We start from the raw sequence: 12,674 nt of genomic DNA on the forward strand, positions 1-12,674 counted from the left end.
GGACGCAATACAGAGCTTGATATTTTGGGTTGAGAGGGGAAAAGAGGATTGTACTGCCCAGCCTTTCACTGTCTTCTGCCTCCATGATTAATAAATTAACATCTTTAAATCTATGCATATCTGTACTTCTTCTGCCTTGTGCATTTTGTACAAAAAGTCTCTGTTTCCTAGTTACTGTTACAGACTGTATCTAATGATGTGGAAATATGACAACATGAACACATGCACTGACAAATTCCATAACTTTGACTCTTAAATAAGAACATTTCTGAGGAAAATATTCTGATTTTTCATCTGTGCACACGGTTTTGATATTTAATATGCTGGAACTTAATTCAGAAGATTTAATATGGCAACACAGTGTTCAAACAGGTCTCTACCAAGGCAAAATGATTATTGATGCCAATTATGACAATTTGGCTCAGTGTTTCAATAGCTGGAATACAAGCTACAGTCATTTTATAGCTGAAAAAATTATCAGTGATAATTGACTGAACAGGCAGCTTATCCAAGTTCAGTTCAGACAACAAAGGTGCAGAAGAGCCAAAGAGATTTAAGTCCTCAGTTCAATGTGTCATACCCTCCCTGACATCACTTTATTTTTTAACCATCATCCAATGGACCGTATAAGATATATAGGGGTTGATGGCTTTGGCTGTCGAATTTATGAGTAGAATCTCTTGCTGAATTGTCCCATAATTGGGTTCTTAAAATAGATTTTCTAAGGTAAGTGCAGATGTAGTTGTGTATTGTATCCAAGTTCAGAATTTTTTTTTGTAAAACTGAAACCAGACATAGAAATTTATAGGAAAAAGTATAATGGCCAGTGATTAATAATGATCGTATGGATTAAATGTCATAATTAGACTGGCAAAAAGACTAAAAGGCCAAAAAGAAAATAGAATTTTATGAAATTTAATTAAGGCTGGACTTAAGCCTTGCATTCCAGCATACAAGCTGTTTCTATTTAGAAATATTGCAGGGTTAATTAATTAATTTCTATATTTTTGAAAAGAGGTTAAACACTCTAGAATACTACAGCTGATATTTTTGTTTAATATATGAATAATAAATAATTTTTTCTTAAAATAACACAGTTCTAGTTAAAAATTTTGCCTAATTCACATTTGAATTTTACTAATTACCTAGAAATTGTTATTTAGAGTTTAGATTTTATTTTCCTACTTAATTATTAGATGCAAAGTGGGTGAGGAATTTATTTTTAGGGAAAATAAATATGATGAAATATTTTACTAATTTTGGTTTAAGTAAAGATATTGTTAAAAGCAATTTAAGTGAAAAAAATAGGAAATATGTGCAAAAAACTAAACCCAAAGAATGGAAATGTTGGGCATTTTGACAAAGATCTACAAACTTTGGTAACTGCCATGACCAGAGCAGGTAATTATGTCTACTCTGGTCATGGCAGTTACCAAAGTCCTTGAAGTATGTATTTGATATCCCTGAATTCATGCTGAAAACCATTACCAATGTATTTGGCATCACTTAAAATTATCTGGTCGTGCTAATTTCTTTCAATTGTTTTCTTACTGAATGCTCATCTGCATTCAGTGTCACTTCTGCAGGGTGGAATAGGAAAACATACACTGAAGTATAACAAAAGGAGGAGCTAAGAGAACAGAGCTAGGGGGAAAAAAAGGCTTTCTGAGTGTGAAGTGGACTTGATCTCTCTCAGGGACACTCCTCTCAACCTACTTTGTGTCAAGCAACTAGCACGGGTGAAGTTCTCAAGTTCTGCAGACAAACGCATCACACTCACATCCAAAGCCCTATAGTGGCATTCAATTGGTGCACCTGTATTTGAATTCTTCCCCTCAAAGTACCTGAAATAGACTAAGAGAACATTTATTTTTTTTTCCCCTTCTTCCCTTCCCCCTTCTCCATTTATCTTTTAATGGCAGTACAGAGAGGGAAGAGAAGGGAGGAAGGGAGGTGTCAACAGTAGGAGGGGGTTGCAGGCTCTGTAGGATTGCAAGCAAAGGTTCATTCATGTACGTTTATTCCACACACAAAAAAAAAAAAAGAGACTATTCAACCACTTTGAATAGATCATCATAACTGCTTGTCTGGTCAGCTTTCTCCTTAGAGCTTCAAGTTATAGGGGTCGATGTGTAATCTAGGGGTCTTGTCTAGCTGCCTCTATTAAAAAGTGCAGCACTCAATGCCAGCTGCACTAAGCGGGGTGCCTCTATCTGTAATAGTGCCATCAACAATTCTGAAGATGTACTTTGAGTGCACACAGGATAGACAGACAGTCTGATACAGCGCTGACATTTCCAGAGCTGGCCACAGCTGATTTTATGCTAAATACACTAATCTTTTACATCAGTCCTTTAATCAGGAAGATATTCACTCATTGATATGCTCCTAGTTGAGGCAAATTAAGTTGGCTTTGATAGTCCTTTTTTCCCCTTCTGTAATAGTTAGGAAACAATCCAGAGTTTACCTCACACAGGAGTACCAAAGGGTATTTTGTGGTGGGGTGTATTCTGTCATTAGTTTGTTGGATTTTTTTTTCCTTTTTCTCTCTCTATTTTTGGGAAAAATAAATATTAATTGTATCTCATCTGGTGATTAAATATAAGAAATACATTCATGGCTCTGCTTCTTCACCTTTTTTTTTTTTTTTTTTTTTTTTTTTTTTTTTTTTTTTCCCAGTGAGATGTGCAGGAAAGGAAGACTGGTGCTAGAAAGTGAATCTTGGAAGAGGGGAATTGTCCCTCTGTTTTCAAACAGGGAGGACCACACTAAAGTGGGCAGACTCTGAAACTCTAGGAAGCCTAGTCTAGGTGTCTGAGGATCTGGAGGCATTTCTTTTAAAGCGATGAATGTTGCTGTCCTTTGTCAGCATAGCTTCCTAGGCACATTTGTTACTGCTGGCCCCACTGCCCTTCTCATCTACTCACCTGAATAAATCTAAAAAGAATGGAGGAAACTAATTTCTGCTTGAATCAAAAAGTCTCATGTAAATTTGCTCTTTGTGATATATACCACAGATGCAGAATATGCTGTGCCCTTCTCTTTTCACACACCTTCTATCTAGACTCAATGTGCATTATTTACTTAATCATTGAGTGCAGAGCTGCCAAGGACAGATGTTAAAAGGGAGGAAGACAATCACAGTTTTTCCTTTCCAGGTTCTCATTTCTGTTTTCCTTTGCTCCTCTCTCTTAAGGCTTAAGACTGTAAGCATCAGACCTATGTTATAAAAGCTCTCAGGCTTGGAGGCTAAGAAGAATGTGGAAACTAATAATGACATGGCCTTCAGTGCTTTGTTTGCAGTGAACAGAAACAACAAAAGATTCTTCCAATGATCTAAGCCTGCTCGAAACACAGTGCCATTTCTTCCCGTGAGATGTGAAGCAAGGAGTGTACTGAGAGTATGTTCTTCCTTTTTAGACTAAGGGGTTTGAAGCCTAGGACAATTTTAAAACTTGAGAGACTATGGCATCTCATCTAGATCCAAATAATTTTGGCTTTCCCTCTGTCCTCCAGCCTGACAAGATAAGAGATAAGAACTCCAGAGATAAGAACTAAGGCAGTGCTACAGCTAATAGCAGCAACCAAATACTACTGACCTTTACTTTTTTCATGTTGATCCACAAGAACTTGGCAAGGCCAGGGTTTGGGCTTTTTTAAGGAGCAACATCAGAGTAAAATCATGAATTCTATTCTTTATAAGATAATACTGAATTTTGAGCTTTAAAGGATCAGGAATGGGACTCTATAGACTATCATATTTTCTGCAGAGGAAATCTTTACATCTGATTTCAAGATGGCATTTGTCGACAAAATGATCAGATACACTGCTAGTCCCCAGTGTGTTAGAAGGAGAGCCAAGCTGTGGGGGAAAAAATATCTTGATATTCTCTTAATTTCTGCCAGGGTTCATAGAAACTAGGGAAAGGAAAATATAGGCTGCAGTAGCTTTGTAAATCACTCAAATGTTTTCTCAAGACTGTCTTCTATATTTTCCCTTTCTTTTGCTTAAGTTTTCCACTCTGCTATGTGCTTTTTAAAGTACGAAGAAGAGAAAGGTTCTTGTTCTTGTCATTAAGAACTTGCACAAATCTCTTCCTTTCTTACTAGCCACCTTTTATATTTACTGGATAGGTCTCTGACACTTTTGCTCTGTTATATTTTAGTGCTTTAATATTCTCTTTCCTCCTTTGTCTTCCCCAAACTGCTTGTCTGTTTCTTTAATTCATTTGCTTCTATTATGTTTTCCTGTTTTATTAAATGGGCTCTACCTCTATTGCTCTCCAAATTAAGGTCTGAACTAATAAACAAATATCTGAACAGTGCTGAGTGGTCAACAGGATAAATGTGAATATAGAATTAGACATTTCACAAGAATCCTCCTTAGCCACAAGGCTTATATGGTAGGTACAGCAAAATAAATAGAGACAGGAAAAAATATGAAAAGAGAAACAGCTTAAAAAGCAGTGTGTCTTATGTACCACTTTGGAAAACTGCAGGAAAATCTCCCTTTTCATGCTTTTACTTTGCAGTGTTGTTGATTATTTGATCTTCCACTTTGACAAAAGCTATCACTTAATAAAAAAAAAAAATATTTTTAAAGTATTACTGCTCCCCCAGTATTACCACACAAATAACATGGGAGTAACTTTACCATTTACATCTTAAATAAATATATTGTGCAGCTTCTTTCAGATCACCCCCCTGTGAGAGAGGGATCCAATAGCTGACTGGATTAATATTATCCCTCAAGTAGTAAGGGAACTTCAATGCTGCTCCAGACTTCTTAACCACAATTTTTATCTGTTAGTTCATTTAAAAGAGAGAGAAAAAAAAATAAAAAAGGATTTGTGAAATAACCATTTAACAATTTGTGTTTACAGAAAGGAAATTATTTTGCTAAGAAATCTATTTTGAAGGTAGCATTGCACTCAAGGGGACATCCCAGACCAAATCATGAATGCCAGATTTTAGTCTGACTCTGTGACCACTCAGAATCTGACTGCAGGTCTTGCTGAGAAATCTATTCACCACATTTATCTAAATTAAGAGACGAAGCAATGCCAGTCTGAGAATAATTAATAATAGAAGATTAGTAAAACCTATGGGGATGGGTTTTTTCCTCCTTTCCTACACTTCCTTCCAATCAACAGAGTCATGGTAAAATTCCTGGGCTTTCTTTGCCAGGAGGAATATATACCATATATTCTGCTAATATTTCTTGAAACGTGATAAAGTAAACTTTGTCCTCTTGTATGTAAGCGTAATTTTTTTTTAAGCATAGAAATTTGAAAATCTTCATTCCTTGTGCTGCAGATCAGGAATGTCAGGTAACATTTGTATAATCTGGATTAAGGTGAGATCGTAAAACAAATATTTACCTTATTTTTTATACATTCTTCAAGATAAATCAGAGTTCCTTCACTGACCACCACTGAACACCAAGACCATTTGTGCTTTTCCTTCTCCCTGAGGTTAGAAGGCATTGTTTTGTGTTGAAATATTTTATTTGATTTCCAGTCACTCCTGCGAGAAATAAAGATTTTTACAAGGCTCTGTATTTTTAAATGTTATTTCACGCTATGACATGAGTTTGTTTTGGGTTTTTATAGAGTTAGACCGTGAGTTTATCCAGAAGCCTAAGTTAATGAAAAAAGTCCTCTCATTAAGAATTGTGTGCTCATGGAAGCACATGGCTGCTGTCCTGACCAGGCTACTCTGCCTGCCCATTGATTTTTCTTGACAAATTCAAGGTATGTTTTTGACCTATAAAAAACAAAATGGCATGAGACTTTCACAATAGCTGCAGGCATTTGAGAGACTTGAACTGATATCTTGAAAACCTGAGAGGGAAGACTGGCAGTAGAGTTTCCCTGAAGATGCCTTCAGCTGTGAACTTATTAAAAAACATCTTTCTAGACCTTCAGGGTACTCTGTAAGGCATTTCTATTTTCTTATGCTTCTGGAAGAGAGGGAGGATCTTGAAAGACCTCATTCTATTTTGGATAAGCAGTCTTTAATATAAAATTTGTCCAAAAAATTTCGGGTAAGTTCTTTTATAAAAATGTATCAAAGGCAAAATTAGGTGGTTTATTGTAGTGGTACTTGACTAGTCAAATCCACGTTTCAGGATGTCTGCTGTTTGTCTTGATGGTATGCCACTGTTGATGGATGGATGAAAAAAGAGGTAAGGAAGAGCTACCCCATGACAGGAAAATCTTCCCTGTGTCTGGTGACTGATAAAACTTAACTGTTTTGGGTTGTAAGGACCTAAAGTGGGCTTGGCAGGCTGTGGATTTGCTGACTCCTCTGGAGTGCTGTGTATTGACCCATTTAATAGCAAGAACAGGATAGTCTTTCTGAGGATGCCACTCCATCAAAAGGAAAAAGAAAACTGCATGTCTTGACATTGCTACTTTTTTAAGAAATGTAAAGAGATATATTGGGGAAGAAGGAAAGAGAAAAAGCAGAATAGCTTCATCTGCTTTTTTTTTTCTTTAACAGAAAGGAAAATTTCCAAGAAAGAGTATCATGAAGTCTCTGTTCATTTCAGACAGATTGTTTAAGTCAATGGGAGGAGGGGATGTGCCTTTGGTTATCTGTAGGTAGATGGATGGTAATGTGAGCAAATGGGAGAAACAGAGATACCACATATGAAAGAGAAACAGTGGATATAAAAAAAAGAGAAAAATGCAAGAAGAAGAGGGAAAGGAGTAATCAATATATCAAAGCAAGATTTCTGTGCTAGGAGGGAGAAATATACAAGAGGAATGAGAAGATACAAAAATGTAAATATAAAATATTTTTTGTTATCTAATGAGTTAGATTGTTTATTAATTTAATGTTGTGAGAGAAGTCCTGCTATTAAATAAACTGCACAATAGCAGAGTAGATGCTACAAATTGTTCCTTTCTTAAGCTTGGGGGTTATTTTTGAGTCATTTTGGGTCCAGTGGCAATGGCCATAGTACAGAGAAATATGGCAGGATGACTTTTTCACAGACTGCTATGGGTATTCCATGGACAAGCTGGTGTCAGGTAAATGAAATAAATAACTATCAGTCATTTTACAAAGGCCAAGACCTTCCTTGGGGGTATGCAAATTATGGGGAATTATTTAGCCTTCTCTATTTTCAACAATAGGTGGCAATATTAATTTTGCTGCATTGACCTCCATAATGATCTGTTATCCTAAATTTTGAATAATAATCTCCAAGTTAATTATAACTGCTTGCTTTTTTTTTTTTTTTTTTTTTTTTTTTCATTTGTCCTACTGCAAGTGTGTTAAATGGTAGGAAGTGAAAATTTATTCATCAGTTTCCAGGTCATTTAATCTTGTTTTAAAGAAGTTAAAATTGAAGGGCAAGAGATGTGAGAAATTCTGCCAGGTCACCAGAAGCCCCTCCATAATGCTTTGATAGTCCAGCACCTTCTTTTCTGATTTCCAGTCCAGCTCTTATTTCCTATCCTTATGGCAGTGTTTGCTTTAATATTTTATGGTTTTCCTTTTCAGGTTTTCTAACTAATTTTCCTTTTCAGATGTCTATATGGAAATGGTAGATTATATGTGTAACATGAAAGATCTAAATTCCTGCTTTACAGTGCTTCAATGCTGTTCTTGTTTATATGTGCTCTGTATTCTTAATCATCTTATTTGTTTTTCAGGATGAATTTTTCTTATCATGTTACCAACTTAAGGATCAGAGTTTTCCTGAGGCCATTGTCAATATTTGGTAGTGTTTTTCCTTGAGTTTTAGTCAATTGCCAACACTCGACTTTCTAGAGCAATGTTGATATGGATATAAGACATGACAGAAGTACTGTAGGTGCATCTTAATTTTCAAACTGAATTTATTTCTCTTCTAAGTTTTATTTCTCTATACACACCTTAAATTTCTTCCACTCACTCAGAAGATAGAAATCAATAGTTTTACATGAAAAAGGTCAACAATCTTGTCATTCTTTTTACCCCAAATTAACACAGAGTTAATTGGAAGTTTTGACTGAGTAATGATTAAAGAATTGGGCTCAAAACAAAGACAGTACATGAAAATGTATTTTCTTTAAAAGAAGAGAACTCTATCTGAAACAATACAATAGCATTTTTCAGTAAAATGAACTACTTGAAAGTGATGTATTGTAGTGGTTTTTGTAGCATTGTCTTATCCTTGGACTGATGTATGGTAGCAGTTAAAATGATTGTCAAAACAGGAAATGTAAAGAACCAGAAAGTATCTAGAAAAATATGCACAGGGTTTTTATGATTGCTTGACTTTCCTTTGTTTACAAGCTCTTATTCATTAACCAGTTTTCTTCGTGTCTCATGAAATTCTCTACAGCATTTCTCATGTATTTGTAGCAGCTCACATTGAAAGTGTTACACAAACATCAGTAATATCAGCATTTTCTTTCACTTCCAGCCTTCCACAAGTCATGCCAAGTTCATCAAATCTCACCTTACTTGAAATCCTTGGTCAATCTACTGTACAGAGAGGATGAACTATGGAAAAGTTAGTAAGTATCACCCTATTTATGTTGAAACTGGTCAAGCTCAGAACTCACCCTATTCAAGAAGGAAAAAAAAGAAAAAAGAAAGAAAAAAAAAAAGGAAAAGGAAAAGGAAAAAAGTACATAAGGACCTCTACCAGCGAAAATGACAGATTTTATAAGTAGAGATGGCACACAGAGAGTCAACTGCTGCTTAGTTCAGATACTTCTCTATCTGTGAGATGTTTCTGGTTCTCAGGCTGGCTGGAAGTTTGTAGCTCCTTCTCTCCTGTCTCTAAGAATCAGCCTTGAAACTCATTTTTTTCACCACAGTATCACTTATATCTGGTATAAGCTGAGCTGATGTGAAGCGCTCCCAGTACAGTTTCTATGAGATACAAGGTACTCCTGTGCCTTAACCATGACTGAATAGCAGCTTTTTAATCGCTGCTGTTGCAGCTGAATCAACAAGCAATAAGCTAGCAAAATTAAAGGTATTTAATCTTTGATCTTGTGGGCAGTTTTGGTTTTGCCACCCATGATGATGCCAGTAAAAAATAGACACATGAAACTCAATGTCAAAGCCTCTAGCTGTAACTGTTTAATTAGTACTTCAGTTACTGTTTAATTAGTGTTTGACCACAATGTATACAGTGTTTCTGATGTTAGCTGAAGGTTCTCACTAGTCTTTTAACTTCAATTTTTAAGCCAGGGTTTCTCTCAGAAGGCAGTGGGGTGCCTAAAATTCAAGCTGATGACTTATTGTATGTAATAGCTCAGTCCAAATGAGTACTAAAGACTGCATAGAAGGAGTACTGTAAAGGAACTGACTTGCAGGGAAAAGGATCTGTACTTCATTTGGGGCAGATTAAAGAGAAAAGTGTTCCAAATCCACCACGTCTCTATGTAGTGAGGTCACAAATTAAAACAGGATCAAGAATGACCTATGAAGAACATCTTATGACTTTCCTAAATAATTAAAATATAAAGGCATCCTGCCATCTGAAGAAATATCTGAGCTATTCTTCTGTCTCCAACAGAGACAGAGATGTTTAGGAATATAAGGCATAGAGTGTATGTGAAGTCAGCCTCATCTTGGAAATTCTTCCTAACTAGTAGTACTGCTTTCCTGACCAAAAAAAAGCAGTCATTAAATGCATCAACCCCAACAGGTAAAAACATCCACAGCTGTGTGATTTCCCTATATATATATATATATATATATGTATATGTATGTGTGTGTGTGTGTGTGTGTGTGTGAAATATTGCTTGATGTTCTCAAATTTTTTTATTTTTTTTTTACTGTCAATAACCGGATCCTGAGCTGAGGATGTGATATTCAAGAATGTACATTCTCTTTACTTCTTAATATCTGGGCATCTTCTGGGAATCACAAGGTGAATGTGGCTCTCCTACACTAAGACTGCCAAACCTGAAGTTGAACTCTGGATTTCCCATAGTTATGTTATGGCGGTCAGTTTAGGGTTGGTTTCCCTCTTCCTGGGGCATTCAGAGGATGGGCTGGTACATATGTACATCACATTCCAGGTGCCCTGGTATAAAAACTTTCTGGCCATGTACAGAGATGATCTAAATGAACCATCTCAAAATTACAATGTCTGTATTTAACCTCCTGCCACCCCCACCAGGTTGGGAGTATTCCAGAATAGCCCAGGACACCAGAACTGCCCTTCACCCCACTTAGTTCAGAACTGGGGGTTCAGGCCTTCTCCTCTGCTCTAGTTTTACATCTGTGACAAGATGGAATCTCTAAAATCCTTCTTGGCACTATTAGAAAAAGGGCCCATCTTTTTCTATGCTGAAAGTTGTCTCTTCAGCTCCATTCCAAGAAAATTAAAGAAATAATGACAAACTTTAAAAATAATTTTTAATACTTTAAGCTGTGTGTCAGCTAAATTCCTAGACTTTTTTAAAGAAATGTATGTCAGGCTTTTATGAAAAGAGTGGTCTCTGAATTTGGCTGTTAGTGCTTTATACAATAAACTTTTCCTAAAAATGACGAATCACTAGCAGATGTTTTTTATTACCATAGTGTAGCTTTGTTATAATTCACTGGAATTGGTTTGATTTTTGCCATTTTCAACAACTTTTTTAGTGTGTTTATAAAGCTAATAAAAATATTTATCGGGGAGAAAACGTTACTATGCCACATCTCAACTGAAAAATTAGTCTGAAGAGTAGGGTACATAGTCTTCTTTAAAAATTATGACAAATATCAGTTTTATATAAATAAAGCAGTTTCAAACCCACAGCTTCTTGAAATAACAGCTTCTAGTATAATTAAATGTTAAAACAGAATGGAAATCTGGCATTGAAAGAAAGAGGATAATGTTTCATTTCCAAAGAATGTTGCTTTGAAAATTTGGATTCAGCTGCACATTTAAGCTTGATACAGTTAAAGTTATAAAAGGTAAAAATAAGAGCTTGGACATTAGGTTAACTCCTCAGCTTCAGTAATTGTAAAACTATTCATCTTTTACATACAGAAATGGTAACACTAAGCCCCTTTTCTCTTTATTTTTTCCCTGATGGAGGACTGACTGGAAGCTGAAATGATCTTTGCAACTTAGAAAAACTTTAGCAGGAAAGATGAGAGTGTCTTTAAGTGACCAAACAATGAGTTCTTTCCAGGTTGCTGTTCTGGAGACATTTAATGCCATTGTTAGGAAGATTTCTGAATTTCCAATATACATTTTCCAGATCTTATTAGTATCGTATTACTCATATTTAAACTACAGAATCAGTCATTATACTAATGGTACTTTACTCCTTCATCATTGGCATTTACTCCCCTCAAATATTTGTAGACTGTTATTTTTCCCTTTTAGTCATCATGACAGCTGGGCAAATACCTCAGAAAATTTTTGCAAATATTTGTGGAGTTCTGAAATGAAGCTTCATGTCCTATTTTATTAAGCCATGGTGAACTTCTTCTTCATTTTGGAGAAAAGAGCAGCTTTTCAATAACACTTTCTTCCATATATGTTAAAGTTACATGTATTTATGCATTTACTACAATCCTGTATGTCACATTAACACATTACAGGGCTTGTTTTTTTCCTTAGAGACTTAATTTTGTGAATAATATTTATTTCCTTCCTTTTCTGATTTTTTTTTTTTGTAACTTCAGACTTCTGGGAATTTTACAATATATACAAAGCCTCTTTCCCCCCTTCAACTCCTTGAATCAAGTGGCAAGGCAGTTAAGACACATTTGGGGGTGTTTTTAGCTCTTCAAGTAACTAGTCAGTGAACACCTAAAAGCAACATATGCAGTTCCAGCATTTCTGCTCAGAACTGTTTGCTTGTGTGCTCAGGCAGGATTCTTTCCTATAAAAGAAGTCATGAAGTCACAGCACTGAGTGTGATTTCCTGAAGCCTGCTAAGCAGTTTTTATTTCTGCACCTATCTGTGATATGACGTGATGCGATTAACTTGACTGTAAATTTGTACCTGATTCAGTTCAGAATATAGTTCAGAATGGGATGCTAAATTATATAAACAGGCTCCAGGGGGGTTTTATTATTTTTTATTTTATTTTATTTTTTTAATATTTGATTTGCATACCTACACATGGTGAATACTAAGCCCCAGGTGAGATTACTTAATGCAATTCAAAAACTAGTGACAAGGCTCTGCATGCCAAGATATGCTCTGTATTTTATATTAAGAAAATTAAATAGAGAAAGTGTGTTTGTGTGTGTATCTGTGTGTGTGTGTGTACAGAAAAGTGGGGGTAGTGCAGCAAGCCTCCAGCTCTATTGTATTATGTTTAGTTTATTTGCTTCGTGAGGACTCAACATCCCCATCATTTTTTGTATTTTCTTGATTCTAGAACACTACCTATTTCCACCCTAAAGCAAAATCTAGCTACAGTCCAATAGTTTCAGCTCTGAAATGTATTGTGTCATGCTCAACAGTGAGGATCACATCAAGTGCCACTCTCCACAGTGAAGAGAGCAGTAAAACACAGAACTCCCGGGGCTTATCTTTTTCTCCAAAAAAATATTGAATTTCTATCTGTGGCCCACAGCCCTCACTTTCAAATCCTACTGATGCCTCTGGCAGGAAGATCTGGTAGCAGGAATGCAGTCTAAGCAGAGGCTTAGCACAAAACCTGTTCCTCTTTGGCAGGCCGCCATCTTTTCTGGGGGGTGAGGAGAATTA

The sequence above is a fragment of the Parus major genome, chromosome 2 (assembly GCF_001522545.3).
Source record: "Parus major isolate Abel chromosome 2, Parus_major1.1, whole genome shotgun sequence".
Classification (NCBI taxonomy): Eukaryota; Metazoa; Chordata; class Aves; order Passeriformes; family Paridae; genus Parus; species Parus major.